Source organism: Trachurus japonicus, chromosome 5 (genome assembly GCF_045865225.1).
Source record: "Trachurus japonicus isolate A0001 chromosome 5, Traja_1.0".
Classification (NCBI taxonomy): domain Eukaryota; kingdom Metazoa; phylum Chordata; class Actinopteri; order Carangiformes; family Carangidae; genus Trachurus; species Trachurus japonicus.
The window spans coordinates 10,130,752-10,139,775 of NC_140911.1; positions in this window are offsets into that span (position 1 = coordinate 10,130,752).

Here is a 9,024-nt window from a genome sequence, read left to right on the forward strand (position 1 = left end):
AGAGACAAGAGGCTGAGCTCTTCACTCTGCAGGTGGGTCCCTTCAGTGCTGAGTGGGCCATTTTGTGTGTGTGTGTGTGTGTGTGTGTGTGTGTGTGTATGTGGGTGGGGGGTGGGAGGGTATCCTTCTCTTTTTTCTAAGTAATCTACCACAACATTTGTTCTACAGTAGGAAGCTGGCTGTGAATAGATCGCACCCCATTCATGCAAAGTACAAAGGAGTCAGAAGACACCGGTGCTTTGTGTCGCTCAACACACACAGACATGATATATGTTTTGTTTTATGTATCTTTTCTTCTATATTTTTCACCTGGAGGTAATTAGATCTTATACACAGTATATCCATTCCAATGTCAATATAGTTTGTTGATATTATACACAACAGGTTCCATTTTCCTATAAAGTGGAGATGGAAATTAGAGACATACATCAGTAGGGATCATGTGCATGTTGTTTTATATTAACATAAATGAAAAGGATGTATTTCACAAACACATGTGGCTGCAGCATGTTTTGACCAATTAAAAAAAAAAAGGATTGTCAGGAACTTGGAACATAGAGTTGTAACCTGGCCATTCATCTTCCAGCACATGATGAACTTTTAATCGTCTGTGTGTGCAGCCTTGTATTTGACTCCCTAACATCTCTGTCACGCCGTGTCATTTCTGCAATGACTGAATTACCTCAGCAGCCGAGGATTATCCCACTTTGGTTACATTCCTGCCAGCTGAATGCACTCTGGCTGCTTCATCTGATCACCAGTAATGGAAAACAACAGCGACGAGCAATAATCAGTTTATCCTCCAAATTACCAGTGTCACTACTCTAATTTAACTTTGCCATGTGAATAATCATTATTAGATTTTTCTATCATTTTAGTTTTTTCCTCCATCTGCGCAGGTGCACGATGAGTGATGAGTGCACGGAAAAATATATTTTCAGGTTTTTCAAAGCTAGGATAAGAGCTTACCCCTTCTCCAAAACCTGATAATTACCTGGATACTCTTGTAAATGACACACTAAGTGACAGTTTTTCAGTGATAGGCCTACAATCATTTCTCGCATTTTAATTTCACAGACACAACTTTTGTTTCAAATACTTGTTGCACCCAGTCCTCCCACACCCGTGTCCTCAGGCACTTTGCTGTTTTGCGCAGTGCATTCGTCTTCTGATCTTCTTTTGCATTCTGACTGGTGAACGGATCATTTTAACTCCCAGCATGTGGGTTCGAGGGTATTCTTGATAGTGTGAGAAACTTGAACTTTGTTGCGGTGGCTGTGGCTTCAAGACCTGTGTTGACATTTACACTTAATAAATCAGTGATTGGCTAAAGGGCCCTTCTACTGACAGCTCCATTATTTGGCCACTGTGTCCCTGAAGCTTCTGTCTCAGCGGGGTTGGTTTACCACAAGTGAGCCTGAGTACTTTAGACATCCTCAGGTAAATATTGAGACAGTAAATGTGTCTGGGAGTTTGTTTGTCTCAGGGCTCAAGTACTAGTGATCATCCTGGAGCAGCAGAGAGAGGTGCTAAGGAAAGGAAGAAGGTGGCTTCTCTGGATTTCTCTCCCTGGTTCATTACAGTTGACAAGGCTTGATGGGAAAGTTATATAGAGGCACAAAGTTTCCCTTTTATTGAAAGCTTTGATAGCAAGAGAAATTTTGATGAATCTTAAGAATCCGCATTTTTCAACGAAAAATTAATAAAAACGGCATCTGGTATATGAATAATGCAACAATGGGCTCATATGCTTTGAGCTTAATACTTAATTGTTTCTGTGTCACTCTCGCACTCTTTCATTACTTCACACTGCGCAGCGAGTTATAAGTAAGTGTGTGAGATAGAAATAAGATCGTAAGGCACTCGTAGCTTCCTGAGCATCTGGCCGGAGTTAATGCTCGGAGGCAGATAATGACCATCAGCAATTTGCCCTTCGATAATGCAGTTATTGCTGCTTCTTTGTGAAGAGATTGGACATTGCAGTGCTCCGACAGGGGCAGAGGAGGTGAAGATGAGAGCAAGCTAATTTCCGGACGTCAGGTTTTCCCACCTCCATGGCAAAGACAAGCTCTTGGCTTGAGTTCAGTTTATTAGCAAGCCATTGAAGATGGGATAAATAGCACAATTAAGTTCATATTAAAATGAACGTTTCTTTTATACCCTTGTCAGGTTTTGAGTGTTCAGAATAGTTCATGCGGAGGATTGACAGATTCTCTGTGTGTAGTGAACTGGCCATCCCAGAGAAATCCATACAAAGGTGTGAGGAGCAGTTTTCTAATAGTGAGTCTGTGTGAGGGCCAAAACACCCTCATCCTTTGAAAATGTGATCAATTTTTGCAACAGTGGGAGAATGAAAGTGAAACAGAGCACTGCCTTGAAGTTGGTCTCTCTCAGGGCCTTCTAGCAGGAGATGAATGGATGTTTTTTATTCTAGCAGGCTGTAAATGGATGGATCAAATGGAATTGTATACATGCGACAAGTCTCTTTATGGATGGCTGCATTTTGAAGGATTCAAAACAGTGAATAAAGGCCCATGTCATGATGATATAATGATATTTTCCTCGAAATTAGAAAATAGAAATTGTTATTAGAAAAATACTAATTCCTTCTTTCACTTGAAGGAGCTCAGACTGTATGCATTAGGTACCATGGCAACAGGCCACCATTCGAGGACTCAGCAACAACCTGGGGCATGAAGGCAGAGTCCACTGCTCGCGTTCATGCCTGATCGCTCCTGTACAGTAGGCGAAAGTCAGTTCAGTCAGGCAGCAATACGCCACCACTCACCACTACTGCAGCAGTAGGAGGAGGAGGGGGTCATCACGCTAATGAGGCAGCCATGCTAATGAGCATGTTGCGACTGGCAAACAGCACTGCTGCTCTTTTTTATCGACCTTTCTAAGGCTTTTGATACAGTCGATTACAGTTTAAACTTTGTAATTTGGTATGGATAATACAGCCTGCAAATTCTTTCATAGCTGTCTTACTGGGAGACATTAGTGTGTAAAGCCAGGGAATGTTAAAGCAGAAGTAAGCGATCCAGTCGTTTTGGCTAACTTCCTGTCAGCCGATGGAGTTAGCAGTCCCCGCCCTCGTCCCTACGTCACCACATTCATGCGCATCCCTTGGCTGCACACACAGAGAGGACCGCCCCTTTATGCCGTTCTCTCTCCTCATTGGATAAAGGTTGTAGGATACAAGGAAAGTTTTCTCCTCCGCTTACAGCAGAGCAGAGTGACTGACAGACCCGTGTTTTGGACCAAACACTCTATGTAAGTGATTGCTGTCGGAAGATATAACTATTTAAGACTTATATTAACACAAACATTCCGCTTACTTCTTCTTTAAATCTAACTCACTACCAATCTTTAAAGGGGTGCCTCAGGGATCAATTTTGGGACCAATCCTGTTCAGCGTGTACATAAACGATCTTACTTTTGCATTGTATAACTGTTATTACTGCTTTTATTTTTAAAGGTTTTAAATTAAATTAAATTAAAAATTGTATAGAGCATATGCATCGACCTCAACAACAAAATTCAGGCCTGCATGTTCAAACCTATACACTCCTGTAGCACGTAACACACTGACTGACATCTGCTGTAACCAAACATCCACCACCTACTGAGAGCCACATAGGAAGTTAAGCTCAGTGTGCTTAAGCAGTTTATCTACGTTGGACAGTTCTGTACCTCATGCTGAATATCCAGTGTGGCTATAAATGGCATCCCATCACAGACCTGTCTTTTATATGTTTTTTTTTTATATGAACCAAAATACAATCTTTCCTAACCCTTTAAGCTTAGTTGCTTGAAACCTTAAGTGGATTTTTCAATATTTCCACATCAATCTTTCAAGAGAGTGGTTCCAAACCTTATCTCCTTGAATCCCCCCCCTGCTTGCGTCCAAGAAAAGCCAGGCCTCCCCATCCACAACCCCTGCCTGCACAGACTCATCTAAAGAATAAAGTGATCGGATACAAACTTTTATTTACAAAAATAAACAGCAGTTTTTGTTCCTATTCTCTTTGTTTATACATAATTATGAATCTAATGAATCAGACCACCAGCTGATGGGAGAGAGGCCTTGACCAAAGTCTCGGGAAGATCTGCAGCACAAGAATTAAGATGATAAAACTTCCCACAAGTAATGAGACATACCAGGTGAAAGCAAAGTTATCCGTAATGAAATGATCAAGGACAAACAATGAAAACGGCAGAGCGCACCTGCAACACTGCAGGAGAATCTGTCTGCCCCTAGACACGTGAAAAACTATGCACGGAGCCAATGTGCCTCCCTCTGTGTGGGAATGGAGTTTACCATGAGCCCCATTGTTACAACAGATGCACAGCTGCAGCGAGGATCTAACAGAGCATGTGTGGGTTCACTTAGTATGCCAGGGCATGACCAAAAGATACTGATGCAACTTCTCCTCTCTCTCCTAAACATGGTTTATGGATGAGTGGAGGCTGTCCTGCACCTTAAAGAAAACCTGAATTTGTTTTAGGTGCAGGGCTGATTGAACAAGACAGTCAGTCAATCCTCTTTTGCCCTGCACTTTGGACAGACTGTCTATTCTGCATTATAGTCCCAAATGGAGGTCTGAAAGCATGTTCTCTGGGTCCGCTACACTGCTACACTTCTGCGAAGAACCAGTCTTTTCCACTTTGGGCTCAAGGTCAAGCCTGTAAAGCCCATTAGAGGATCAAGCCTGTGTGAAATAGACAGAAATGGACAGTGAAAGAGACAGTGCCAATATAAATTGCTCTGCTATTTGTCGATCAAACAGAGGTTTCACTTCTTTGTTGGTTACCAACTTGGGATCAATTTGTCAAGACCATTAAATTCAGTAATAAGTACATGCATGCAAACAAACAGCAACCTTGCACATAAACACTCTAACGCACAGTCGTCTAAATTACTTTTTTTTGCAGTAAATTGCTTCGGAGACTGTGTGGAGAAATCGAGCAATCATTCTGTAGAGGGATCAGCTGATGGATGGAAGTCATAGTCACTCTGGGTCATTTAATGCATGAATATTCAAGTCGCGTAGCACATGTTGGGAGTGATTCACCAGGCAACGGAAACAGAAATTCAAAATATCATCATTGTTAGACAGAAGAGTTGTCACTGAATATCACACTGTAACTGAGATCCTTCAAACATGATCAGGGAAAACAAAAAAAATGACAAGTTACAATAATTTCTACTGCTAACGTATCTCATATCAACAACTGATTCATATTCAATTATTAAGTCACCACTTACAAGATTAGGCTTAGATATAAATAGATGTGTTATATAAATATAATTGGTAAAAAATGATTGACAACAAACTTCAGCTCTGTAATCTTATCCTGTAATCACACAAAAACAATTTGTGACATCTTGTTCGGTGAAGATCAGTGAATAATTATAGATCAGGTTGAGATAAAGATCAGTGTGTTCTTCTTATCCGAAACAAGATTATAGCAACATTATGACGAACCCTTCACGTTTACTGATGTCCTCTATGGACTGGACCAACATATTAATTTCTCTGATCTCATTTCATTTGTTTTTTTTCCCCCCTTTTGCTGCCGTCTTCCCATCCCATCTGCCAGTGCCAATAAATACATCTGATTTCCATTTCAGTGTTTTCTCAATCAGTCGGTGTTGTCCCAAAGCTGCAGAACTGGCAGGACCAGAGTGTTGGAGGTGGCTGAACTGATTTAATATTTGAGTGATGTGGTAAATGAGAAAGGTGTGTGTGCATTTCTGTGAACTATTATAAGAGTGTGATAAAACAGGCTGTATTGTGGGACAATGTTAGTTCATTTATCAGAAGCTTGACAACCTGTTTAACATAAATCATATTTCTAAAGGTTAAGAAACAAAACAAAACAAGGATCAATAGTGTCACAAAAAGGTTAAAGAGTCGCCTAAAGAGGTCAATTAAATGTCTAAGAGAGAGGCTGAGAGTTTTGTCATTGACTAAGATTTGAACTGGAACTAAATATTTATCGTTCTCTCTTCTCTGCAGTTTATTTTCACTTTTTTTCCACACACATAGCTACAAGCCACTGAGGCACAGTGAGGGGTTGAAAACGCCTTGTTCACTTCACAAGTGCATGCAAGCAGGAGACAGAAATGGGCAGTGTGGGACTTTACAAATGGCAATTCAACATGTCCATCAGCCACACAAGCTCTGACTGATGACGCATGTGTCCATGGTGTGTCTGCGTGTGTGCTGTGTTGTATTTAAAATGTTCCAGACCAGAGCGTGACCCGTGAACATGTACCACAGATGAGGTGAGTCCTCACTCACTATGTGACCAGGCTTTGAGACCCACCCACGGCTCTTTGCTGCTCGTCATTACCCTTAACCTCCCCACCTGCATTTTCTGTGCCTCTTTATACTGCCTCTGTAAGGCAGAAATGATGGAAACAAGGGCAGGATATGTAATACACAGCTGTAATTGTATATGGATATGTATGGTGCTTCTGTGTCTGTGATATGGAAAAGGTCACATGTCATATGTCATATCACAGTAGAGCAGCATTATAGGGCACATGGCCTACACTGTGGTAGCACAGCTGAGTTTGTTTTGAGTTTGCTGTAAGGGCTCAAACATGCAATACTGTGCCTGTTTGTGTGTCTGCAACAATTAATGTGAACACTGTCAGGGAGCCACAGTCTCATGCACACAGCAGTTGTTTGACATTGTTGTGTGTGTTGTTGGAACATCTACGACAGCTCTAGAAAAAGACAGGTAGGAAAAGTCAAATGTGATGATCTTAGTTCAATGGAAATGTCTGTTTTTAATTCATTGTACTTTGTTTTTATATTTTCTGTCCTTTTTATAGATTGTCTGATAATCAGGTTCCCACTAACAGCGAGCCAATTAAAAACAAGTGTTTAAAGTGTCTAAACAAAATTTCCTGAAAATTGGTAGAAGAAAATGCAAATGAATGCATATTTCCATCCGCTACTATTATGCAAATATGGAACATCAAAAATAAACAACTGGTGGCACTAATTCTCCAGTTGAGTGCATTTTAATCTACTGCAGAAGAGAAGGATACAAAGAGGTGAAGTACCTAAAGCAGCGCCAGTCGAGGCTTAATTAAATAGAGACAATGTAGGAAGACATGATAGAAATACAGCATTTCTATCTGTTCCATGTATTCATTTGAAGAATATTAGGCTACAGTTTCCATGTGACTTGCTTGTGTGTTAGTGGCCTGTTCATCGACTTCATCTGCTGCAGTTTGTTTTCCTTTCATTTTTTGTCCATTCTCTCCAAAGCTGCTGTGACATTTACGTCACTTGCTTCATGTACGTCATGATTTATTTGTGTGTTTCCTTTGCACTTTGTCATATTTCTACCGTCTTTTCCATTTGAGCCGGTTCTTCTTGTTTTTTTTTGTCTGACATTTCCTGACTCAGGGGTTTTGTATGCACAATATTAAAATGTGCATTAAAACAGGTGGCTGGAACAGATGGCTGGGAATACATTATCTTACCTAAAACCTACACACAGTGGCTCTAATATTACTCTCAGGACATTGTCACTGAAATGAATCAGTGAATCTTCCAACCAACCATGAAAACTCATAACAAATTTTGAGTCCGTTGGAAGGTGTCCCACAAAAACTGTGAGAATGATTGATGTGCTTGCTCTCCCTCCAGTGTGACCTGTAGGCTAGAGCTTCAGTAATTTGACTGACGTGTCCATTCTTAATGCAGTACATTAATTAAATATAAGTGTGGTAGTGTGTATGTCCTTTTAAACAGTCACATAAATGCTATCAAGTTAAAGCAGAGGCTAAATTTATCCAGAAATCTGGAATTATGGCTCCTGCTCTGTTTTTTTTCTGTACTTGAACAGCCAAACGACCCACTTTGCTGCTATCACATTATTTTACTACTCTCCTTTAATCATCACTTGACCTCATGTTGCACTGTGCTGTCCTGATTCATAGTTATTGTGCTATGAAATACCCCACCAACCAAGTCACTGCACTAACATTTAAGAGGAATACCAACACGCTGAAACAGTTAAACGACAGCTGGAAATGACTCATTGTTAACCAGATCCATTTTTAAATGATGTAGAGTCAGAAATAACAGCAGCAGGTCAGACAGCATAAGTGAGCCATGTTTGTTTCCGCGAGGTGATTTCTGTGTCACATTTTCAGAGTCTGGAGCAGCAGCAGATGAAGCATGTTGATGGTAGCTGCGGGAAAAGCCTGTTCATGCAGTCGGGAGCTGCTGCTGACATACTGTAAGTAAGAAAAGGAGGATTACACAGACATGGCTCAGATGTGCACTGAAATAGAAGTGGCTCTAAAGAGTAGACATATTTGTGCCTGATTTAAAAGCTTTCATTCGCTCGTTTTTTTTTATAATTTAAATGAATAAAATGGGCTTTTAATTTCACATAATCCCATCTAAAATATGTTGATATACTGTATATTGTAGCCATTTATAATGTATGTGAAATTATAAGTGGCACAGTGTTAAATTGTGAAACATTGTTTGTGGGAGATTATTGTGATAATTACATTAATTAACTAATGGGTGTATATCATAAGGCCTATTTGCCTCAGAGCTTATTTTCTTAATGCAAAAACCCAGTGGACAAAATCTACTGGTGATAATCTCTGTGAGAAAACCGAGCAGATGCTGAATTCTAGTTTATGTATCACTGCAAATCACACGCACACCATACCGCTCCATTCAAACAAATCTCTTGACAATAATCATAAAGCTTTTGCAAAATGGCTTGTAAGTTAAAGTCAAAGTACAGATATGGAATTGATGTTAAGGGCGTTACAATTTAAAGCTGCATCACTAAATATTTTAACCTCTAGGGGGCAGTGCACATGAGTCAAGTTTGCATCAACTTGATACATAGGTGTCATAATCAATCAGTCCAGTTTGGTCTCCACCTGATGGAAACATCTGGCTCTTGAGCTGCTGAATGCTCCACTATAAACAACAGCCAGTCACTAACTCACCATTGTATTTAGTGTTAGGC